General features: G+C 36.0%; 1 protein-coding gene across 1 annotated transcript in view; it reads left to right on the top strand.

Moving 5' to 3' along the window:
- Positions 1–27724, top strand: part of LOC138310483 (mitogen-activated protein kinase kinase kinase 2-like) — a 69676-nt gene that overhangs the window by 3905 nt on the left and 38047 nt on the right. The gene's annotated exons all lie outside the window — the stretch shown is intronic.

Here is a 27724-nt window from a genome sequence, read left to right on the forward strand (position 1 = left end):
TAAACACCTGTTTGTAATGTAAACAGGCTATTATGAACATATATGTAGTATTACCCTAATAACCTAAGTGCCAGACACCCTATGTATTTTTTTGCTGTAAAGCGAAATAATTTACTTCCATTCATTTCAAGGTCACATATACTATCATGCCAGTATACTAAAAATAGACCTGTAGCTAAAGCATCCCTGGGTGACATGATAGCAGTTAATTCAAGGAAGGGCAATCAGATTTGCATCCAATCTCCGAGATCAAGACAATAGGCCTTTCAAAGCAAATAAGGAAAACAGACTTATTTGATCATCATCTTTCCGTATAAAGATAGCAGTCAATTATGATAATATTTCTCAAAATCAAAGTTTGTGTGTCTGAATATCAAAATAACAATACATTTAGAGTCAGCTGACGGTGGTATGTTCTGATGTCATGGTGACAAACTATTAGTAGTCTGACGTTGGTATGTTCTGATACAATGGTGACAACCTATTGGTAGTCTGACGTTGGTATGTTCTGATGTCATGGTGACAAACTATTGGTAGTCTGACGTTGATATGTTCTGATGTCATGGTGACAAACTATTGGTAGTCTGACGTTGGTATGTTCTGATGTCATGGTGACAAACTATTGGTAGTCTGATGTTGGTATGTTCTGATGTCATGGTGACAAACTATTGGTAGTCTGACGTTGGTATGTTCTGATGTCATGGTGACAAACTATTGGTAGTCTGACGTTGGTATGTTCTGATGTGATGGTGACAAACTATTGGTTGTCTGATGTTGGTATGTTCTGATGTCATGGTGACAAACTATTGGTAGTCTGATGTTGGTATGTTCTGATGTCATGATGACAAACTATTGGTTGTCTGATGTTGGTATGTTCTGATGTCAAAGTAACAAACTATTGGTAGTCTGACATTGGTATGTTCTGATGTCATGGTAAAAAATTATTGTTAGTCTGATGTTGGTATGTTCAAATGTCATGGTGACAAACTATTGGTAGTCTGATGTTGGTAAGTCCTGATGTCATGGTGACAAACTATTAGTAGTCTGATGTTGGTATGTTCTGATGTCATGGTGACAAACTATTGGTAGTCTGACGTTGGTATGTTCTGATGTCATGGTGACAAACTATTGGTAGTCTGATGTTGTTGGTATGTTCTGATGTCATGGTAAAAAACTATTGGTAGTCTGATGTTTGTATGTTCTGATGTCAAGGTGACAAACTATTGGTAGTCTGATGTTGGTATGTTCTGATGTCATGGTGACATGTGACAAACTATTGGTAGTCTGAGTTGGTATGTTCTGATGTTGGACAAACTATGTTCTGATGTTGGTATGTTCTGATGTCATGGTACAAACTATTGGTAGTCTGATGTTGGTATGTTCTGATGTCATGGTGACAAACTATTGGTAGTCTGATGTTGGTATGTTCTGATGTCATGGTGACAAACTATTGGTGTCTGAGTTGGTATGTTTGATGTCATGGTGACAAACTATTGGTAGTCTGATGTTGGTATGTTCTGATGTCATGGTGACAAACTATTGGTAGTCTGATGTTGGTATGTTCTGATGTCATGGTGACAAACTATTGGTAGTCTGATGTTGGTATGTTCTGATGTCATGGTGACAAACTATTGGTAGTCTGATGTTGGTATGTTCTGATGTCATGGTGACAAACTATTGTAGTCTGATGTTGGTATGTCTGATGTCATGGTGACAAACTATTGGTAGTCTGATGTTGGTATGTTCTGATGTCATGGTGACAAACTATTGGTAGTCTGACGTTGGTATGTTCTGATGTCATGGTGACAAACTATTGGTAGTCTGATGCTGGTATGTTCTGATGTCATGGTGACAAACTGTTGGTAGTCTGATGTTGGTATGTTCTGATGTCATGGTGACAAACTATTGTTAGTCTGATGTTGGTATGTCCTGATGTCATGGTGACAAACTATTGGTAGTCTGATATTGGTATGTTCTGATGTCATGGTGACAAACTATTGTTAGTCTGATGTTGGTATGTCCTGATGTCATGGTGACAAACTATTGGTAGTCTGATGTTGGTATGTTCTGATGTCATGGTGACAATCTTTTGGTAGTCTGATGTTGGTATGTTCTGATGTCATGGTGACAAACTATTGGTAGTCTGATGTTGGTATATCCTGATGTCATGGTGACAAACTATTGGTAGTCTGATGTTGGTATGTCCTGATGTCATGGTGACAAACTATTGGTAGTCTGATGTTGGTATGTTCTGATGTCATGGTGACAAACTATTGGTAGTATGATGTTGGTATGTTCTGATGTCATGGTGACAAACTATTGGTAGTCTGACGTTGATATGTTCTGATGTCATGGTGGCAAACTATTGGTTGTCTGATGTTGGTATGTTCTGATGTCATGGTGACAAACTATTGGTAGTATGATGTTGGTATGTTCTGATGTCATGGTGACAAACTATTGGTATTCTGATGTTGGTATGTTCTGATGTCATGGTGACAAACTATTGGTATTCTGATGTTGGTATGTTCTGATTTCATGGTGACAAACTATTGGTAGTCTGATGTTGGTGTGTACTGATGTCATGGTGACAAACTATTGGTTGTCTGACGTTGATATGTTCTGATGTCATGGTGACAAACTATTGGTAGTCTGATGTTGGTATGTCCTGATGTCATGGTGACAAACTATTGGTAGTCTGATGTTGGTATGTTCAAATGTCATTGTGACAAACTATTGGTAGTTTGACGTTGATATGTTCTGATGTCATGGTGACAAACAATTGGTAGTCCAATGTTTGTATGTTCTGATGTCAAGGTGACAAACTATTGGTATTCTGATGTTGGTATGTTCTGATGTCATGGTGACAAACTATTGGTAGTCTGATGTTGGTGTGTTCTGATGTCATGGTGACAAACTATTGGTTGTCTGACGTTGATATGTTCTGATGTCATGGTGACAAACTATTGGTAGTCTGATGTTGGTGTGTTCTGATGTCATGGTGACAAACTATTGGTTGTCTGACGTTTATATGTTCTGATGTCATGGTGACAAATTATTGGTAGTCTGACGTTGGTATGTTCTGATGTCATGGTGACAAACTATTGGTAGTCTGACATTGATATTTTCTGATGTCATGGTGACAAACTATTGGTAGTATGATGTTGGTATGTTCTGTTGTCATGGTGACAAACTATTGGTAATCTGATGTTGGTATGTTCTGATGTCATGGTGACAAACTATTGGTAGTCTGACGTTGGTATGTCCTGATGTCATGGTGACAAACTATTGGTAGTCTGATGTTGGTATGTTCTAATGTCATGGTGACAAACTATTGGTATTCTGATGTTGGTATGTTCTAATGTCATGGTGACAAACTATTGGTAGTCTGATGTCGGTATATGTCCTGATGTCATGGTGACAAACTATTGGTAGTCTGATGTTGGTATGTTCTGATGTCATGGTGACAAACTATTGGTAGTCTGATGTTGGTATGTTCTAATGTCATGGTGACAAACTATTGGTAGTCTGACATCGGTATGTTCTGATATCATGGTGACAAACTATTGGTAGTATGATGTTGGTATGTTCTGATGTTATGGTGACAAACTATTGGTAGTCAGACATTGGTATGTCCTGATGTCATGGTGACAAGCTATTGGTAGTCTGATGTTGGTATGTTCTGATGTCATGGTGACAAACTATTGGTAGTCTGACGTTGGTATGTTCTGATGTCAAGGTGACAAACTATTGGTAGTCTGATGTTGGTATGTTCTGATGTCATGGTGACAAACTATTGGTAATATGATGTTGGTATGTTCTGATGTCATGGTGACAAACTATTGGTATTCTGATGTTGGTATGTTCTGATGTCATGGTGGCAAACTATTGGTATTCTGATGTTGGTATGTTCTGATGTGGTGGTGACAAACTATTGGTTGTCTGATGTTGGTATGTTCTGATGTCAAAGTAACAAACTATTGGTAGTCTGATGTTGGTATGTTCTGATGTCAAAGTAACAAACTATTGGTAGTCTGATGTTGGTATGTTCTGATGTCATGGTGGCAAACTATTGGTAGTCTGACGTTGGTATGTTCTGATGTCATGGTGACAAACTATTGGTTGTCTGATGTTGGTATGTTCTGATGTCATGGTGACAAACTATTGGTATTCTGATGTTGGTATGTTCTGATGTTGTGGTGACAAACTATTGGTTGTCGGATGTTGGTATGTTCTGATGTCATGGTGACAAACTATTGGTAGTCTGACGTTGGTATGTTCTGATGTCATGGTGACAAACTATTGGTAGTCTGATGTTGGTATGTTCTGATGTCATGGTGACAAACTATTGGTAGTCTGACGTTGGTATGTTCTGATGTCATGGTGACAAACTATTGGTAGTCTGATGTTGGTATGTTCTGATGTCATGGTGACAAACTGTTGGTAGTCTGATGTTGGTATGTTCTGATGTCATGGTGACAAACTATTGTTAGTCTGATGTTGGTATGTCCTGATGTCATGGTGACAAACTATTGGTAGTCTGATGTTGGTATGTTCTGATGTCATGGTGACAAACTATTGGTAGTCTGACGTTGGTATGTTCTGATGTCATGGTGACAAACTATTGGTAGTCTGATGCTGGTATGTTCTGATGTCATGGTGACAAACTGTTGGTAGTCTGATGTTGGTATGTTCTGATGTCATGGTGACAAACTATTGTTAGTCTGATGTTGGTATGTCCTGATGTCATGGTGACAAACTATTGGTAGTCTGATATTGGTATGTTCTGATGTCATGGTGACAAACTATTGTTAGTCTGATGTTGGTATGTCCTGATGTCATGGTGACAAACTATTGGTAGTCTGATGTTGGTATGTTCTGATGTCATGGTGACAATCTATTGGTAGTCTGATGTTGGTATGTTCTGATGTCATGGTGACAAACTATTGGTAGTCTGATGTTGGTATGTTCTGATGTCATGGTGACAAACTATTGGTAGTCTGATGTTGGTATGTTCTGATGTCATGGTGACAAACTATTGGTAGTCTGATGTTGGTATGTTCTGATGTCATGGTGACAAACTATTGGTAGTCTGATGTTGGTATGTTCTGATGTCATGGTGACAAACTATTGGTAGTCTGATGTTGGTATGTTCTGATGTCATGGTGACAAACTATTGGTTGTCTGATGTTGGTATGTTCTGATGTCATGGTGACAAACTATTGGTAGTATGATGTTGGTATGTTCTGATGTCATGGTGACAAACTATTGGTATTCTGATGTTGATATGTTCTGATGTCAAGGTAACAAACTATTGGTAGTCTGACATTGGTATGTTCTGATGTCATGGTGACAAATTATTGTTAGTCTGATGTTGGTATGTCCTGATGTCATGGTGACAAACTATTGGTAGTGTGATGTTGGTATGTCCTGACGTCATGGTGACAAACTATTAGTAGTCTGATGTTGGTATGTTCTGATGTCATGGTGACAAACTATTGGTATTCTGATGTTGGTATGTTCTGATTTCATGGTGACAAACTATTGGTAGTCTGATGTTGGTGTGTACTGATGTCATGGTGACAAACTATTGGTTGTCTGACGTTGATATGTTCTGATGTCATGGTGACAAACTATTGGTAGTCTGATGTTGGTATGTCCTGATGTCATGGTGACAAACTATTGGTAGTCTGATGTTGGTATGTTCAAATGTCATTGTGACAAACTATTGGTAGTTTGACGTTGATATGTTCTGATGTCATGGTGACAAACAATTGGTAGTCCAATGTTTGTATGTTTCTGATGTCAAGGTGACAAACTATTGGTATTCTGATGTTGGTATGTTCTGATGTCATGGTGACAAACTATTGGTAGTCTGATGTTGGTGTGTACTGATGTCATGGTGACAAACTATTGGTTGTCTGACGTTGATATGTTCTGATGTCATGGTGACAAACTATTGGTAGTCTGATGTTGGTGTGTTCTGATGTCATGGTGACAAACTATTGGTTGTCTGACGTTTATATGTTCTGATGTCATGGTGACAAATTATTGGTAGTCTGACGTTGGTATGTTCTGATGTCATGGTGACAAACTATTGGTAGTCTGACATTGATATTTTCTGATGTCATGGTGACAAACTATTGGTAGTATGATGTTGGTATGTTCTGTTGTCATGGTGACAAACTATTGGTAATCTGATGTTGGTATGTTCTGATGTCATGGTGACAAACTATTGGTAGTCTGACGTTGGTATGTCCTGATGTCATGGTGACAAACTATTGGTAGTCTGATGTTGGTATGTTCTGATGTCATGGTGACAAACTATTGGTAGTCTGATGTTGGTATGTTCTAATGTCATGGTGACAAACTATTGGTAGTCTGACATCGGTATGTTCTGATATCATGGTGACAAACTATTGGTAGTATGATGTTGGTATGTTCTGATGTTATGGTGACAAACTATTGGTAGTCAGACATTGGTATGTCCTGATGTCATGGTGACAAGCTATTGGTAGTCTGATGTTGGTATGTTCTGATGTCATGGTGACAAACTATTGGTAGTCTGACGTTGGTATGTTCTGATGTCAAGGTGACAAACTATTGGTATTCTGATGTTGGTATGTTCTGATGTCATGGTGACAAACTATTGGTAGTCTGATGTTGGTGTGTTCTGATGTCATGGTGACAAACTATTGGTTGTCTGACGTTGATATGTTCTGATGTCATGGTGACAAACTATTGGTAGTCTGATGTTGGTGTGTTCTGATGTCATGGTGACAAACTATTGGTTGTCTGACGTTTATATGTTCTGATGTCATGGTGACAAATTATTGGTAGTCTGACGTTGGTATGTTCTGATGTCATGGTGACAAACTATTGGTAGTCTGACATTGATATTTTCTGATGTCATGGTGACAAACTATTGGTAGTATGATGTTGGTATGTTCTGTTGTCATGGTGACAAACTATTGGTAATCTGATGTTGGTATGTTCTGATGTCATGGTGACAAACTATTGGTAGTCTGACGTTGGTATGTCCTGATGTCATGGTGACAAACTATTGGTAGTCTGATGTTGGTATGTTCTGATGTCATGGTGACAAACTATTGGTAGTCTGATGTTGGTATGTTCTAATGTCATGGTGACAAACTATTGGTAGTCTGACATCGGTATGTTCTGATATCATGGTGACAAACTATTGGTAGTATGATGTTGGTATGTTCTGATGTTATGGTGACAAACTATTGGTAGTCAGACATTGGTATGTCCTGATGTCATGGTGACAAGCTATTGGTAGTCTGATGTTGGTATGTTCTGATGTCATGGTGACAAACTATTGGTAGTCTGACGTTGGTATGTTCTGATGTCAAGGTGACAAACTATTGGTAGTCTGATGTTGGTATGTTCTGATGTCATGGTGACAAACTATTGGTAATATGATGTTGGTATGTTCTGATGTCATGGTGACAAACTATTGGTATTCTGATGTTGGTATGTTCTGATGTCATGGTGGCAAACTATTGGTATTCTGATGTTGGTATGTTCTGATGTGGTGGTGACAAACTATTGGTTGTCTGATGTTGGTATGTTCTGATGTCAAAGTAACAAAGTATTGGTAGTCTGATGTTGGTATGTTCTGATGTCAAAGTAACAAACTATTGGAAGTCTGATGTTGGTATGTTCTGATGTCATGGTGGCAAACTATTGGTAGTCTGACGTTGGTATGTTCTGATGTCATGGTGACAAACTATTGGTTGTCTGATGTTGGTATGTTCTGATGTCATGGTGACAAACTATTGGTATTCTGATGTTGGTATGTTCTGATGTTGTGGTGACAAACTATTGGTTGTCGGATGTTGGTATGTTCTGATGTCATGGTGACAAACTATTGGTAGTCTGACGTTGGTATGTTCTGATGTCATGGTGACAAACTATTGGTAGTCTGATGTTGGTATGTTCTGATGTCATGGTGACAAACTATTGGTAGTCTGATGTTGGTATGTTCAGATGTCATGGTGACAAACTATTGGTAGTCTGACATTGATATGTTCTGATGTCATGGTGACAAACTATTGGTAGCTATTCTGAAGTTGGTAAGATTCATAAATTATATTGGTAAAGAACGATTAACAATTGATAAATCCCACGCCACCTAATTGTGATGTCACAAATCAAAGGAAGATGGGACTAATCGATGGTAAATCGTACATTTGAGTCAAGTATTGAAGAGTCTATAATTTCTTGTGTTGTATAACTTGAGGGTTTTCTTCCTTCAGACTAAACCACAACGTTTACTCCTCAATTTCACTTTGTCAGACCAACTGTTACAATGTCTGGTTAGCTTGAACCTACACCCCTAGATCCCAGTTCCCCCCTAAATTTTTACTTTGTCAGGCTTACTGTCACATTTTCATTTCAAAATATTTTTATTAAATCGTTAGATTTAATAGGGATTGGGCAGCAGGCTATGCCTATATAAGCCCTCTCCCTGTGGATACATAAATGTACATCTCAAAATCATATATATAATATATGTAATTTTACAGACAATATTGAAATTAAATATATATTTAAGATACACTTGTAAGTAATACTATGATAACACTCCAATAATGAGCAGGTATAAAAAGCATGTCAAGTATGTATATAACCATGTATATATTCATACCAATGTTTTTGTTTACAGTTAAAATTTGGATACTGTATAGCCACTTACTGTCACAATGTCTGGTTAGCTTGAATCTACAACTCTAGTTACCCCTAAATTTTACTTTGTCAGACTTACTATTACAATCTACGACCTTAGGTCCCAGTTTACCCCTAAATTTTAATTTGCCAGAGTAAATGTTACACGTCAGACTAACTGTTACAATGTCTGGTTAGCTTGAATCTATACCCCTAGATCCCACGGTATGTTCCCAGGCAGTAGACCGGTGTCTATGTCAACTTTATCATCGTCCCTTACTGGCTAACTGGGATTTGATAGAGACGGCTAAAGCCTATAAGATAAAATACGGATTGACACTCTAACTTTCACAAATCATTCTATTACGATAATATGTGTAATGTGCCCCTTAGCCGTCTGTCGGGGTACAAATGTTTGCTCATTTGCATGTTCTGTCGGTAAGGGTACAAATGGTTGCTCGTTTGCTTGTTCTGTCGGTTGGGACACAAATGTTTGTTTGCATGTTCACTGAGTGATGAGTGCTGCTGATCTGCAGTAATAAATGCCTGTGTAAATATATTATATAAATTGTAAATTTACATAAGGAATGCTGTTAAATATACCATATATGCATGGCACTTCAGTTAGGAATTCACTGTCGTATATTATTCAGTGCAAAACGATTCCATAATTTACTATTGTGTGCATATATTGATAATCTATAGTATAAATATTGAAAAACTTCAGAGCTCTAAAAATCAACATTAGTTTGTTTAATTAAAGTGAAAACAACATACTCATAGTAAAATAAATAGATAAAATATTGATTTTGAGGATGGTTTTCGACCATAAAGATAAGTTCACAGGGTGATTTAGAAATTCTCGATAAACAAATTGGAAGTGACCCTCAAAAGGAACCAAAATTTTATTTCGGTGACTATTTCAACAAAAGTAATTGCACAGAGTAAATATTCACATTAGCCATAACATAATTTGCACAAGAACTCAAATAGAGAATACCTACGTAGTTTGCATAATTTCAGTCTGTATTTATTGATTCGAGGTAATTGAAATTGGGCCAAAAAGATATGGGGAAGGGGGGACTTTATTGGTTCAAATCAGCTAGTTCTTAAAAATACATCTAAACTTTATAGATACAGTTTTAATAAAGATAAAATTTAAAGGCAGGTTATTTAAAAGATAAAAGTATTTGAAATGCAAACACAAATACAAAGGCTTTGTTTTGACTTCTTGAATTGAAAATTTTATGAATAATTTTAGATACAATTTTAATATCCTTAGTTTATTCCTTTATCCACTTGTACACAGTGACATTTTGGGTGCATAATATTGGAGTGGAATTAAGTCTAAAGAATTTTAAGTATTACCGTATTTTCCCAATTTCATGGGAATTTGGAAAATATACATATTTCAATGAAGAAAAAATGTAGTATTTATGAATTGAAAAGGCAAAGCACCTGAAATCATTATATGAATATTGATACATTCAGTTAAAACATTAAATATTAATATGTGTATTGCACAAGTCATGTTCATATATATTTGTACGTGTACAGTATCGTTGTCTTATATGTAGAGAAAATGTCAACAAAGCCGTATATAACACAGCAATTACATCAAAATGGTCTTGTAACAACTATTATGTAATTTTAAACGATCACATTATAATTTGCTAATTCGTGGATGGTACCGTAATTGCCGTGATATTTGTGAGGGGGAGGAAAACTAAAAGGACAATTGGAGTTTCGGGAATAACACCAGCTAATTAAGATAGGAGGTACTAGTATATTTTGTAGCCTCGTTATATATTACATAATTGTGTTGCATCATTTGGAATGTGCATGCGACTGTTAAATGACATGTAGGTCATTTGTTTTTGTCGGATTTACCGTAAAAATTGAACTATCTGCATTAGACTTTAAAAGTTATGAACCACATATAGCTGCATGTTTTTGAAGGGACCAAATTGAAAGGTCATGTCCTTTAAAAACAACCCGGGTCATTTAAAAATGTCAGGTTTATGAGATGGAGGCCTATATAGGAAAGGCTGGAGTACTCTAAAAAAAAACCACCAAACCACTATATTGTACGCACTAGCAATTTTGCCCTTGGAGGCTCACTCAGTGATGTGAAGGTCAAGGTCACAGTTAACTTTACTATAAGGAGGTCAGACCTAAAGTCAAGGTCAATATCTTGTTATATTGACAAGGGGTAAAGTCAGTCAAGGACATTTATAAATTATCTTTAACATTATATATTATTATTATTATTAATGCATATTTCTTTTAGGTTAATCACAGATTTGTATGTATTTATCAAGTTGTTAGTAATTTAGTAGATAGATAATTTTATGAAAAATCTTTAGTTAGAATTAATAATTTGTTTTAACTTTTCTGTAATCTTCTGAATTCAAAGGTTGTGAATATTGTGTGTGTGTAGTGGGGAAATATGTAAAACTGATCAGGCAACAAAGTGTTGAATAACAACCTTCGTAAGGTGACTATTCAGAACATCTGAATATAAACATTATACAGTTTATGATGACATAGAATTTAAAGTACTTCAAGTTTAGCTTGGAGAACTTCCCACCAAATTAGTGTTAAACCTGGATTGAGTATTCTGCCAATCTATAGTCTATTCTAAAGGCCTGATCTATATGAAGAAATTCGAAACGGTTTAAAATACAATGTCAACAAACACCGGTAATACTGTTTAGAAATTCACATGTGATTGAGAGTATTTAGAAACGAAAAATAGAGATCATTTCAACCACAACTAAAACCACTTGTGAACCCATGTTAATAGAATAAAAATGATAAGAAAGCACACGAAAAAAATCTAGAAATCACTTTTGATTGGTTAAAGAGTGTCTGATATATTAATTGTATACCTAATTAGTTTGTATTTATGCGTCAGTTCAGCAGTGTCGCCAGTTGAGTAGGAGATCCGAATCTCCTTTAAGCGCGTGCCGTTTTCCTTTTTTTTTTTAAGTTTTGTATATCGCCGCTCACGGTTACCCCGCTCCCGCTCCCCCCCAATTATGTCCGCCTACGCACTGTAAAGTATGGTTCTAATGTAACCCAGTCAGATGGTGTTCGTGTTGTTTATATACGGGTCCACCATCTTTATAAACCACACATTGTCACACAAGACGTATAGGTCCCACTACCCAACCTCTATCTCAACACCGCGCTAAATAATCCCCAAAAAAACCCCCCCCCCCCCCCCCAGCCAACCCCCCCCCCCCCCACTTTTCCCCGCCGCCGCCCCCTCAGGCGCACCCTCCCCCTCCCCCCCGTCTCGTCAACAGATCTCTAATGTCCACAAAATCATTAATTCTCATTACTTAGAAAACCACAGAATTTTTTATGGAACCAAATTTTACATCAAAAACAACTTTTCTCTCTAATATATATTGATGTAAGATTATTTCATTGCTTTGATTTTTTTTTTTTTAACATCTGCTTATCATCTCCAACTTGTTATTTATTTACAATATTTTCATATTAAACATAATATACAAATATTTGATTTTGCATTCCAATTTATAAATGTTTTCCAATTATATGCAACAAGACCTCCTTTGTATTTTGTGAGTTTAATTTCACCTGACTTAATTGATAACTTGCATTTAACTGAAAAGTTTTAATAACCACATTTGTGTAGACTCTTTAATGATAAGATATTACTGTCATACGTACTGTTTGTAAATGAGCAAACAAAATTATCAGTATCCTTAATCTGGCTTCACAGTCAATAAGCTCTGTCTTAATTTGTTTACAAACCAATTTAAAATAGATAAAAAAAGTACATACACTTTTGTACATCAATGCATCCCCATATATACACAGAGACATTTTCATAGAAAAAAGAGAAAATGGAAATTTCTTTGATGCATGATCACCTGTGAAAAGCTAACCATACTTAATCAGTGTGGCTGGAGACAACAGTCTAGGTGTCTACCTGTACAGGTAAAACTGCAGGTGTATTAGACAGGTGGACACATGTGTAGATGTATAGGTACGATGACCTAACGCTCCTGTCATTGACGCTCTATAATGTCATGGTGGCTCGTAGGATTTAGCCATAGTGATCCTAATTACAGGATTCAGATTGACATGTTTACTTGATTCTGAACGGAAAACAAATATTTTTGACCGAAAATGAAGTTTAAATGATTAATGAATTCAAAACATTTTACTTTAAATATGACACTATATAAGTTATATGTATGTGATGTAAGATGATTAAGAAGGATATTTGGTTATATCAATGTTATATAAATCAGGCTTAAAGGCCCACTACCTTTCTGAAATAAAAAAATAAAGTTACTTAAAAACATTAATAACATAAGGAAATATATATTGATGGCATAAGATGAAGGTAACAATACCAAACAAATGCAAGATTTCCTGTGTAAACTATGCTGATAGTGAAGATTCATATCGCTGTTTTACCGTCTGGCGCAGTTAAGTCAACTAACGCTCGGTAATTAGGACAATGGCGGGAAATATATAATACGACCCATGTTATGAAAATTAATATTTAATTTATTTAAATTTAATTGTTCAGAAGGTGATGATAGGTGTAGTATTAACGGTAAGTTAAGAACTTTTGTGACTCTACAAAATTATCAATCTAATTTTACATTCCAATTTCAAAAATTAAAAGTCGTTTCAGAAAAGTAGTTGTCTTTAAGATTCAATTAACAATATGTTATTTCCAAAGTTTCAAATATATCATTTGAGTTTTCCTCCCCTCTTAAAGAGATACATATAAATAATATAAGAACAACAAAATTGCAATCCTATTTTGTGGTGATACCATAATTACTATTTGTATGTACAGAAATGAAATTTGTGGATTTTTTTTATATATTTATAGGAACTGTTGTGTTTTATTTTAGCAAATCTGATGTCAACAGATCATTAACCTTGGAATTCAAATTAGATTAATTACTATAATAATCAATTAAAAATTCCCCATAAAATTTTTGTTCGATTAACACATTATCAAAGAAATTTAAAAGAAAATGTTGCTAAAATGACAAATGTTTATGCATTTGTGCATATAATCTGATATATAAATACCTCATACATTTTAATTATATTCTGTAACCGCTGTATATACCAGCATTATTATAAATGTTCACCTGTATATCACATGTAAATTGTGTAATGTTCACCTGTATATCACATGTAAATTGTGTAATTTTCACCTGTATATCACATGTAAATTGTGTAATTTTCACCTGTATATCACATGTAAATTGTGTAATTTTCACCTGTATATCACATGTAAATTGTGTAATTTTCACCTGTATATCACATGTAAATTGTGTAATTTTCACCTGTATATCACATGTAAATTGTGTAATTTTCACCTGTATATCACATGTAAATTGTGTAATTTTCACCTGTATATCACATGTAAATTGTGTAATTTTGTATGCAGGACAATGTGATAATATTGCCACGTTTGTACAATGTTGTATATATGAAATGGTATAACATATAAATTCATATTTGATGTTTCAATCTTTCGGTCACCGCTGCCCCAAGAGTCGGCAGTCTGAATAGTTAGCTCTGATTTCTTACAATATTAAATCAAACAAAAAAACGAACTCAAAACACTTAGCTCCGTAAGATAGACGGGCTACTTAGTCTGTGAAAATCATTAATCTATTGTCATAGAAAATATTCGAAAAAAAAATCTCTCATTTACCTAAAATTTGAATGAATATGAATTATAAAAATAAATGAAACTAAGATCAAACAAAAACATTTTAACTGATTTTTTACAACAAATAAATATATCATTATGAAGCTGGAATAAAATTTATTTTGAGTTCACAATATGAAATATTTTTTTTAAACTGATGTTTGACACCAAATGTAAATTTAAATCATTATCAAGGTAGAAAAAAATATATCTCGAGTTCACAATATTAAATTTGAATAGATTATAAAGCTAATTTTATAATTGGCATGCTGGTTTTCAGTACAGTGAAATTTCAAAAGCTGAATTATTCTATGTTGTACTTTTATGAAGTGATCTGCGGAGAACTGATCTATTTTACCCAATAAAATAGTAGCTATACACCAACTTGTAGATAAACACTAAATTTCCCGTGGAGAATCTCACCATCATATCATTATTTTACAAAGTCTCTGATCCCAACAATTTGATATTATTTTATCCTTCAGACCATATCACCAAACATGATTGCGAACACTCAAAAGCCTTGTTAACTTCACATTCTGAGTATTTAGACATGAAAAGATTATTTTTTCTAATTTTAATGGATTAGATTGGAATCTACACATGCTAATTTTGTATGACTATGTATTCCTGTTTTTCTAAAATGAGGAAATTTTGTTGAAGATGAGATAAACTCAGAATTGAAATAGATTTGAGTTATGTTAAGCTTTGATGGTGAATATAATTTTATTAAGTATAAATGATACACTGCTGGTTTGTACTGAAAATCAGCCAATAAATTGCTCAAGTGTTGAGAGACCTTTGCCTTGAAAGCTAATGATTCTGATTGAGGAAGGGAAGGAAAGAGAGGTTAAATTAGAGGGAGAAGGTGTGGGGAGGGGGAAGAGTGAGAGGGGGAGAAGGGGGAAGAGGGGAGGGGAGAGAGAAAGAGAGGGGAGAGAGAAGGGGTGGGGAGGGGGAAGAGCGAGAGGGGGAGAAGGGGGAAGAGGGGAGGGGAGAGAGAGAGAAAGAGAGGGGAGAGAGAAGGGGTGGGGAGGGGGAAGAGTGAGAGGGGGAGAAGGGGGAAGAGGGGAGGGGAGAGAGAAAGAGAGGGGGAGAGAGAAGGGGTGGGGAGGGGGAAGAGCGAGAGGGGGAGAAGGAGGAAAAGGGGAGGAGAGAGAGAAAAAGAGAGGGGAGAGAGAAGGGATGGGGAGGGGGAAGAGCGAGAGGGGGAGAAGGAGGAAGAGGGGAGGAGAGAGAAAAAGAGAGGGGAGAGAGAAGGGGTGGGGAGGGGGGAAGAGCGAGAGGGGGAGAAGGAGGAAGAGGGGAGGGGGGAGAGAAAGAGAGGGGAGAGAGAAGGGGTGGGGGAGGGGGAAGAGCGAGAGGGGGAGAAGGAGGAAGAGGGGAGAGGGAGAGAGAGAGAAAGGGAGGGGAGAGAGAAGGGGTGGGGAGGGGGAGAGAGGGGTGGAGAAGTTAAGGAGGAACAAGGGAGGGGAGAAAGAGAGGGAAGGGGTGTTGAGGGAGAGAGAAGGGGTGGGGAGGGGGAGGGGGATAGAGGGGGGGAAATGTAGGGTCGGAAGAAAATATTTAGATGTATATACCATAAAAGGAGTTTGAGAATAGAGGATGACTGATTTAATAATCGAAGCAGGAAAGGAGAGAGTCTTCATCAAAGGAGAGAGGCTTCATCAAAGGAGAGGCTTCATCAAAGGAGAGAGGCTTCATCAAAGGAGAGAGGCTTCATCAAATGAGAGAGTCTTCATCAAAGGAGAGAGGCTTCATCAAAGGAGAGAGGCTTCATCAAAGGAGAGAGTCTTCATCAAAGGAGAGAGGCTTCATCAAAGGAGAGAGTCTTCATCAAAGGAGAGAGGCTTCATCAAAGGAGAGAGTCTTCATCAAAGGAGAGAGTCTTCATCAAAGGAGAGAGGCTTCATCAAAGGAGAGAGTCTTCATCAAAGGAGAGAGGCTTCATCAAAGGAGAGAGGCTTCATCAAAGGAGAGAGGCTTCATCAAAGGAGAGAGGCTTCATCAAAGGAGAGAGGCTTCATCAAAGGAGAGAGGCTTCATCAAAGGAGAGAGTCTTCATCTACAGAGGAGAATCGAGAGGGGAGAAAATGTGGTCTGGGAAAATCTTACAGATATATGTGGTTATAAGGTTAACATTGAAATGTTGGAGAAGTTTTTTTAGGGTTGAGAGTAGTATATGAAAGGCGTTACAAGGGATGGAAATGACTGAAAAGGGAGAGGGGTGGGGGATGTGGAGTTTAGAATAGAGAAAGGAAGAAAATATTTAAAATATGACGTGAGGTACGTTGACAAGAAGGAGGAGTGGGGGGGGGGGGGTTAGAATATTACAAGTCTATAATAATGTAGACCTCTACAAACATATATTATACACACCGAAATAGTATCTCTGTGTGGTGATTGAAACCTTTCCTGGAGATGATGGTGCTACAGAGGAGGGACCTTTTGGCTATTTAATTTGGTGAAACATCATGATCAGAAGATATAATTTCCAGTGAACCGTGACTATATCCTTACCATTACTAGTTAGGAAATATAAATTGGGATTGTCTGTTGAATTGGAAATTTGGAGAGCAATATATGGGCAATTTCAGTAGATATTGCTCTATTTTAAATCTTTGAATATTGATAATGCTCTATTTTAAATCTTTGAATATTGTCATGAAAAATTGAAATATTGAACTTTCACGTAAATGATTGAATTGTTCAAGAGGTTGTTGCAAAATGCTGATCTGATGTGGAATTTGCTGAAAAAGCTACTGAACATTTCTTGATAAGGCCCTGTTTTAGTTGCATTTTTGGGACCCTTGAAAACTGGTCTTATTAGGCAGGTGGTCTTTATATATAGAGGAGGCTGCTAAGACAGAGTTTACCATACGTTATTTCAGAGTATGTGTTGTGGTTTCCTCATCACAAGGAACTTAATGTGCCTGATGTGTGCATATTGGTTGGAAGTGATTGATTTGTTTTATATGATTATATCTCGTGAGTTGACCAGGTATTTACAAAATTCTGACACAACTTGGTGTAAAATCCAATTTACCATCTATAGATGGCTTCACAATTAGAAACATAATCCTGCCATTGTATGAAAGTTATCTGAAAAAAATATTATTGTTTCCGCACAAATGATTCCCCTTCCTTTTCACCCTTTTCAAACAAGAAAAGAGTAAATGCAATAGTTTACCATGTCCAACCAAATATGACCTCTAGCATGTGAAAAACAAAGAAAATTGAAGGGGCTCTTTCGCTCTTATCTGGAATAAAATTAAACCTTTCTCAAAATTTATGGCACACATCAATTTGCAAATGAAACAAAAAATATTTGGTGTTCATACTTACAGATAATATGCAATTAGTGAAGATAAAAATACTATCATGATAATTGAAATTGTCAGATCTTGAAATGGGGAGGTGGTTAGACAGGGATGGTTATTTGGTCAAAGACAGTTTGTGTAGAATATTTTGATGTTTGTTGTCTATTCTAAAGTCATCATGTGTGTGTATGCTTTCAGGTGATAGAACATTGTTGATATATAATTGTGTCTTATACCGACATAAAGATATGTTTTCGGTGTAACCTTTGTCTTCAGGTGATAGAACATTGTTGATATATAATTGTGTCTTATACCGACATAAAGATATGTTTTCGGTGTAACCTTTGTCTTCAGGTGATAGAACATTGTTGATATATAATTGTGTCTTATACCGACACAAAGATATGTTTTCGGTGTAACCTTTGTCATGTCCTGCTATTTTGTTGTCCTGTCTTGAACTTTATCCCGACACCCCTGATATCTTACCAGTTGGACAACTCCAACTTTGATCTGGACAAGTCTATTATAGATCTGTGGGGGTGATTATAATTAGGGTGAACTCTACCTTATTTCGTGGGTGTAATAATTAGGGTGAACTCTACCTTATTTCGTGATCACTGCTGCATTCCTTCTATCATTATTTATGCAACGCCGAATTGGACTCGGGGTTAATTTTCTGTGACTTTTGATGAGGGAGAGAAAAATGTGGTGATTGCATGTCGTACGTTCAGTTAGGGTATGGATTTTCTGTATCCTGTATGAAGTTTTATGAAAAATGAGATTTTCAGCCGAGGAAACGATGTCTAGATGTTGAGGACACTTTCAGATCAGTTTCATACTGTGGACCTAGTGGATTAATGTTCTATGATAATATTAGATAGAATTTTTGAAATGATAATTATACCAAATATCCATATTATGAATCTTATTAGAGAACATCTGTTATAATTGCTGCACTTACATATTTTCTGTATTTGCACTTTCCAGAAGCAAAAAGGAAAAAAAGGTAATTGTTGTTCGCAAAGTCATGATGTCACAAGCTATACTCGCAAGGGAGATAACTTTGTAATATGGAGAGAATGAATACATTATAAAAAAAATCGCTACTTCAAGAAGAATTTGTCATTCAAAATCTAAAAATTTCTTAACCCAGTACCATATTCTACTCAATAAGCGCCCAGGGGGTTTAAAAAATAAAAGGTGCTTAATAAAAAGAAAATTATTGCAAACCCAATACAATTTTAATAGTTTTGGTCTGGACATTGAAATGAGGCCACAAAAAGGGGAGGGGACGCTGATAGGGACATGGGCGATTATTGGGTCGAAGAGGGTAATTGAAAAAAAAATCCTGATTGTTAAAGGAGTTCTATTTGTATCATATTGATTTGTGATTAGTTTGAGAGATGGTACGAAAAAGTTGCACAAAAATCATTGTCATCATGCTTTACGTCCGTCGTAAGTGCGCAGCTGCGCCGTCCGCATTGTGCGCCGTCCGCTTGTCTCCACATTTGCCTAATTGTCTACAAAGATTCATTCATTTTTTTTAGGTAGACATTAATAATAAGCTTTCCCGACAAAAGTGTTGTGATTTTATTTTTCGGGTCGTTCCGAAATCCAAGATGGCCGCCACATGAATGGCCGCCACAGCCGCCATCTTGAAAACACAATTTTGAACTTCTTCTCAAGTTCTACCAGTGCGCAATTTGGCCATGAAACTTGCATGAAATGATTCCTGACATGGTACCCGACAAAGTGTTGTTATTTTTCGGGTCGATCCGAAATCCAAGATGGCCGCCACAGCCGCCATCTTGAAAACACATTTTGTACTTCTTCTCAAGTTCTGACTGGTGCCCTGATTGTTAAGAGTTCTATTTGTAACATATTGATTTGTGATTAGTTTGAGAGATGGTACGAAAAAGTTGCACAAAAATCTCCACATTTGCCTAATTGTCAAAGATTCATTCACTTTTAGGTAGACATTAATAATAAGCTTTACCTCTATAAATTGGGGGGGGGGGGGGGATCCTGCTTAAATAGTGACTGACTGACTTATTTATCAATATTCTGTGGTAAGAATTTAAGATTAAAGAAATGAAATTAAAGCACAGGATGCAGGATAAACAACAGGAGGTTTATACTTGTCTACCATAAATAATAGTGTATCTGTATAATACTGAATGGGACCAAAGTGAGATTTAATATGTGAAGTTAAAATATTCTTAAATCCTGAATGGAATGTTGAATAATTAACAGGTGAAATTCCTGGCCATCTCGGGTTAGAATGTGTGTTTACATATAAACAACAGATAATGTACAGGTATGGCATGTTGCACTGAAGTTAAGGTGAAATATTACATGTTATACATGCATGTATCAGTATATATATTGCCTCTAGGAGTGTTTGAGTGTGGGAGTGCTGTTTGGTAGTCTCCAGGTTATTTAGATGTTTACAGTTTAATTCTTTTTGATGGATCTGAGCAATGACATCTTGGATCATCCTGTTACTGGCTTTGAAATTGTTTGTAGAAAATGCAGCTTAATGGATTCGTTTGTGATATAGTCCATTTTCTGAATTTAGTGGATAGGCTAGTGCTGTGATCATTGATTCAACTTCAGTAGGCTGTGACCTTGACCTCTTAGGTTTGTCTATGGAATATGTTTTTGCATGCTCTTGAAATCTTACATTTATATACCTATACATACAGGCCATTATTATGCTTAAGTAGATATATATAGGCAGTGACCTTGACCTTGTCAATAGACAAGGTCCTTGACCTTTATCAGACTTGTAAATAAACAGTGACCTTGACCTGTAATATGTTTGTCAACAGAATAGGTCCATGACCTTGAGATCCAACTTTTACCCCATTAAGAGTGGATCAAATTACAAATGTTTATGAAAGTTGATATGAATTCTGCTTAAGTGACCATGGTTTACCCACCATACTTCTGATAATGGTTTGAGTGATGTCTTGAAAAACATTTGAAATCCACCTGTCAAACAGGAATGTTAAAATCAATATCATTTACACTGACCATAGACCTTTATGTAAAGATATTTATATATCATTAGAAAAGCTATATATGATAAGAGATTTTCTATCTAGATATTACCATAACATACATATCAGATGTTCATGGTAAAAAATTCTCTGCTGTAGACTTTCTCATGTCTGTTGTTAACTTGGTGATTTGTGAAAAGTCATAGCCTCCCTGTATTCATTCACATTAACATGCAAATATACCTGTATACCTGACATATATATCTGCTTTCACCAGATTTTTCTGTTTTATATAAAGAGATATATGACAAGCTAACAACTATACCTTTATACCTGACAAATGTAGCAGATTTTTTTTTCTGTTGTAGAGAAAGCGAGCTACATATATAGCTTTAATCTAGGATTATAAAAGACTACCGTATTCGACCCAATAAGCGCCTGTGTCCCTTTAAGCACCCTTCCCCCATTTGAAGCCTCGATTTCAATTGCCCAGGCATAAATAAAGACAAAAACTATACAAAATTGTAAAGGTTTGCAATAACTTCGTCTTATTGGCACCTTTTCATTTTTTTAAAACGCCATGTGCGCTTATTGGGTCGAATACAGTAGGGTATATACCTTAAGCTTTACCTGATATTTTTTACTGTTGTAAAGAGAAGGCGACATGGGTTTAATTACTGGGATCCGTCTGACTTGTATCCCAACAGGTGGTTGATAATATGATCCTCTTCTGTCACTGTGACACAGCAGTTTATATGCATCTTACTTAGGTTTTAACCAATATGGCTACCACCTGGCGTACATAACATATTCTATTTTCTTTATCAGAGATTTATAATATTACATGTCAAATAGTGTTTCACGATCTATTCATTCACTTTTGTCATTCAAACATTAATCTTTACGCATGGAAAAATAAATATCTTTATTTTTAGCGTGAATAGCAGATTAAGCCTGCATAATTTTCATATGCTATCGACAAAAATTATCTTACATGAGTGGCTATGTAATATGAAATTTAAGTCTTCAAGTTATATATGATATAATATGTTAAAGCCAAGCAAGCGAAGTATTAATAATGAATGATAGGGAATCTAAAATATTGGTCTTTTAAAGGCTTTGGATAGTTAGCACTCGACAAGCTTCATGCTGACAAGTTGAACTCTTGTAGAGGATTATTACAATATATATATATCTTTACTTCTTGACAGACCCATATAAGATTATATTATATTGAAATTGTATCAATTATAAGTCCAAAACTCTTAAAATAAGAAAAAAAAAATTCTAGAGAAATAAGACGTAATTTAACTGAAAAAATCATAATTTTGAGGGAAAAGTTGAAATTTAACTGGAAATTTGTATTTTTTTACGACTTTTCAAATTACCATTTTTCCCTCAAAAATTTACTAAATTTTTCTCGTTGGAAAGGTATTTAGTTACGTTAATCTTGGTAGATTCTTTTATGAAGTCGTCTGACTAACTTCTACTTGATATTATAATATACGTTCTCCATTTTAAGAATTACCGTAGCTGGTAGCTGCTGTTATGATCACTAGACTCTTACACATTTTTTCAGATTTTGTTACCCCGTGATTGTGTTCTGGTAGTGATTGAATGCTGCGTAACGATCTGGATCTTGTTATATAATAAACTTCAACTTTTATTTTTTTTGTGCAACAGGATTAAATGCCTTTATTTCTTTGTTGCGTTGTACTGAGCGACTTAGAGCAAGACAGTACTAGTTGAGTCTCTATATAGGCTAGAAAGCCTTGATTGAAGTCTGTCAATATTCAGACACTGTTGAGTTCTATTGAAATTCTATTAAACTTTCATGATAGAATGTTTTATACCAATCATATAAATGTCTAGAATAGTTTTCTCAGTATATAGCACGAAAAGGTCTCAATACAGAGTAACAATTCAATTTACCTGAGAAATTTTGGCAATGAAATTCTGTACCATACTGAAGGAAGTCTTAAAAGGAGCACAGGTTTTGTTGTCATTCACAGAAGCATGGGAAACTATAGGTCACAGTGAGGTGAAAAAAAATATTGTTAGTGCAAATTATAATGGAAAGTTAAAGAAAAAGTTTTTATTTTTACTTTGGCCCAGTTTCATGACTACTGCTCAACTAATGGAAACTCCATAACTATAGATTCTCCATTGGAAAGCATTACAGAAGTTTTTGAAAGTTCCTTAAAGGGACAATTCGGTGGGGCTGATTCTGTTCCATAACTACGAAGCAAAATATGATATAAATGTATTGTTCTACATTCTTTATGAAACATATAACAAGAAATATTGACAAATTTCACGGCATTGTTAAGTATTTTGATTGATACCATTGAAATTCCAAATCGTTGATCAATATGATTAGGCAGGTACAACATGTATGCTGTACCCATACCTGAGCCAAAGTCATGCACGTTAAACAAATGCAATACATAAACATATATGAGATTTGGATCTGATGTAAGAGTCAAGGATATATTTCAGGTATTGTAATGATATAAGATGAAAACTGGAGTGCCCAGAGAAAAACCACCAACCCTAAATTAGAACATGCTCATTATCTAAAATCTCCATACATTGTTGTTGGAAGGCTGTTGTGGCAGGGGAAATTGCTGAAGTATATATATATTCTGTATTTGCATATTACAGAGTTATCTGCCCTCGCGGGTAGGTATCGAATATTACGTCATGTGTTTATGAGTATTTAAGCATTGATGTCACTATTTTTTAATTTTATCGGGGTATGAAAAAAAAATTGTTTGCAAACTGTGTGAATCCGCGTAGCGGATTCTCACAAAAGTTTGCAAACAATTTTTCTTTTCATAACCCGATAAAAGTGAAAAATAGTGACATCAATAATTATAATTAATTTTATACTCTATTTGATAAAATGAAGTATGTTTAAATGTAACATTACAGTGGTTTTTCAAGGGACTCTTTTTTGTGAATCAATACGCAACGTCAATGTCTCTATTGTGACGTCACGATAACGTCGGGGTTTCCCGCCATTCTCGGATTTTTTTTTTCATAGTGGTATGCAAAAAAAAATATTGGCCAATCAGAAAGCCAGATTTGGTATGAAAACAAAGAAAAATTAATTATATAACGTCATACGTTTTGGAGAAAATGACGTGAATTGCGCTCACAAAATAATGACGTAACAATCGATACCTACCCGCAAGGGAGGTAACTCTGTAATATTAAAAGACGGAATACTCTAGAACAGATCACATGAGAATTGATTGATTGAAGAACTTTGGTAGACACAATATTGAAAAGCTTTCATGGGAAGAAAAATGAGCACAAGAGATCATTTTGATGGCAATAAGATTATGAGAGAAAAACAAATGTTAAATTGTGAAAATTTGTAGTATATGTTATACTATGTGTATCAGTTGTGTTATAATTAAGAGTTCTTTATAAATGAATGTTGAATGTTTTAACTCCCTTGAAAACAATTTTAGGCTCTTCTAAGTCAAAGACTAGAGCAGTCCATTAGGAAATTTTAAGGTTGAATGAGTTAATACTGTAATACAAATGTGGAAAAAAAGTTTACAGGGCAAAAGCATGATGATATACTTGAATCTTAAAAAAAACACAAAGCCTTTTGTTCAATTGTAACAACCAGTGGATAATTACAAATAATGGAGCAGAAGAGGTTTGAGTTGGAGTAAGACTTTCTATTTATGTCTTGTATACAAACTTTGGGTATGATCTCACGTTCACCTAGGTCACCCCCAATACTGACCCAGATATATAACAGCCTTCATGCTATACACAGCCTGGGATTTAATTCTCTAAGATGTTTCTGGTGTACTTGTTTAGATGTGTGTTAGATCAGGAATGGATTATGGATTAACCTCTGTCTGAGGAGGGAGGGGGGAGGGGAGGGGATCACTTCTGATGATAGCTGTCTGATGAGGGAGAGGTGGGGGGAGGGGATCACTTCTAATGATAGCTGTCTGATGGGGGGGAGGGGATCACTTCTGATAATGGCTGTCTGAGGGGTAGCGGGGGGGGGGGGGGGGGGGGAGGGGATCACTTCTGATGGTAGTTGTCTGAGGGGGGAGGGGGGTAGGGGATCACTTCTGATGATAACTGTCTGAGGAGGGAGGGGGGGAGGGGATCACATCTGATGGTAGCTGTCTTGGGGGGTGGGGGGAGGGGATCACTTCTGATGATAGCTGTCTGAGGAGGGAGGGGGGGGGATCACTTCTGATGTAGCTGTCTAGGAGGGAGGGGGGGGGGATCACTTCTGATGATAACTGTCTGAGGGGATGGGGGGGGGGGGGGAGGGGATCACTTCTGATGATATCTGTTTGAGGGGGGTGGGGGGGAGGAGATCGCTTCTGATGATAGCTGTCTGAGGGGATGGGGGGGGAGGATCACTTCTGATGATAGCTGTCTGAGGGGGTGGGGGGGGGAGGGGATCACTTCTTATGATAGCTGTCTGCAAGGTTGGGGGGGGGGGAGGGGATCATTTCTGATGAGGATGGGCGGGGGGAGGGGATCTCTTATGATGATAGCTGTTTGAGGGGTGGGGGTTAGGGGATAACTTCTGATGATAGCAATACTTTGTATACAAGTGTATAAATAGATTGTGAAAGTTAAATAATGTATAATATGTACCTATCCAAAATTAGGAGGGAGGGGGTTGGGGTGTTTCTTATACAGTAAAACATATGCATATTTCAGGTGATCATGCCTATGACGAACACATTGTTATAACATAATTTTTATTTGTTGTCATATAACATGTGTATAACGAACTATGCTTATAACAAAGTGATTTTGTTGATCCTCAGTAGGGTGGTTCTTATAAAGAGCTAGTTTCCGAGTGTTGGATTATATAGTGAGACTGCAGCTGTGTACTTATATATGAATATAAAAGTTTACAGGTATAACCAAATTTACAGGTGTACCATGTAAATTATGTAAGGAGTTCTCACCAACCTGTGAGAATCAATCTACAATCAACAAAACCATATAATATACACCAGTATTTGTGACCTTGAATTTTTTTTCTACAGCTATATATATCTTCGTGTAACCGGCTTTCATTGTATAAAATTTCTGAAGGATGTGAAGTGCTTTACACTCATGCTATTGAGAGAAAACCCCCGGAAAATCTATATTCAGATTAGTCTATACTAATATTTTTTGCTTGATCCGAAATATGAATAATTATTTTATTATATATCTGACTGATATGAAATTATTTAACTTTATTGTGATCAAAATCTCATCATCATCATCATATCATCATCATCATCATCATATCATCATCATCATCATCATCATATCATCAGCATAATTTCATATCACGATTGCATCATCATTATCACTATCATCATCATCATCATCATTATCATCAAACATATCATCATATCACAGTCCTCCTCCTCATTATCTCCTATTAAAGGCTATAATTCTACTACAGTCTGTGTCTGATTAAACAATTCATTCTTGAAATTTTATGCAGGTTGCATGAGTGTTAAAACTGTTTACCTATATATAGCTATAATATCTACATTACTTTGTGTTGTCAGGCATCACACAGAGGCCTGCTTGTTTATAAACACTATATGTAATATGTTTAGTAATATACATCTTTAAACAAAGGGTCACTACACAGAAGTCCGCTTGTTTGTAAACAGACACCACATTTGCTGTAGAACTGGTCATATATATCCCCAAACAACAGGTCACCGACAGAGTGCAGTCCCTTGCCTTCAGGTCTCCATATAACAATGCCATATATAGAGACAAGGTCATACTTTATATGACCTTTACCTTCGAGGTCATGACCTCAGGCAAAGAGAGAAGGCGAAAATGGATTGGTTGTCACTCTCTCCCACTCACATTTCCCCTTCTTTCATCTGTACTCAGTTCAAGAGCTCTGACACCGAGATTTTTTTACTCATCTGTCATGTCAGTCAGAAGCTTTGAAGTCCTGGTCTGGGGGATGCTTGAATGTTTGACCTTGGTTTCTAATGTGTGAACCTACACAGTGGTTGCCATGGGATAAAAAAGCAAATGTTCTCCTCTTTTGATTCATGAAATCATTTGGACGGTGTATCATCCGAACAAAGACATTTTGTATTTTGATTTAAAACTAGCTTTGATTTGTATCGCGTATAGGTTTTATACCGATTAAATGTTAGTTGTACTAAAGCTGTTACATATAGTTGATATAGTATCATGATAACAGAATTTTCTTTTGATCTGATCATGATCTTGCACGGAAAAACTTTAACAGTCATGGAAAAGTAAACATTCATTACTAGGTTCATCTCCCTAAGCTGAGCATGAAATATTACCAGTACAGAAGATTTTGTGTTCTAATCGAGTTTCAGCATATATTATATATGCAAACTATAAATGTACTTGAATTTAGAGCAATTTTCGTCCAAAATCTATTTTGAAAAGTTAGTACAATAATGAATATGTACAATCAACACTGTACTTGTTGCTATACATATAATGTATTTAACCCAATAAGTACCCGGGGCATTTAAAAAATTGAAAAAATGAAAAGGGGGATAATTGGATGAAATTATTGTAAACCTATATAGTTATACAGGTCTTATGCCTGGGCGATTGAAATCGAAGCCTCTAAAGGATGAGAGGCTTTTATTGTAGGGACATGGGCATTTATTGGGTCGAATACGGTACCAGAAAATACAGTTTCAACAATAATGTTTTAGTTAAAAAAGCATGAAAATAAGAATAGTCTTTTCCTGTATTGTTTACAATATACATGTATTTATTATGCAGTAAAGATCCATGTGCATGCATTTAAATAAGTAATATGTTGTCCATGTTAAATTGATTTTTAGGTTTATACAATAGTGTAGCATTATATTCATAGCAATTGTATCTGTTTTATTTATTAATGAAAAACATGGGAAAATATTATCAAAGAACATTTTAGTCAAACCTGACACTGGTCTATAAAAGAACAGACTTTATTAACTCCA

The sequence above is a fragment of the Argopecten irradians genome, chromosome 16 (assembly GCF_041381155.1).
Source record: "Argopecten irradians isolate NY chromosome 16, Ai_NY, whole genome shotgun sequence".
Taxonomy (NCBI): Eukaryota; Metazoa; Mollusca; class Bivalvia; order Pectinida; family Pectinidae; genus Argopecten; species Argopecten irradians.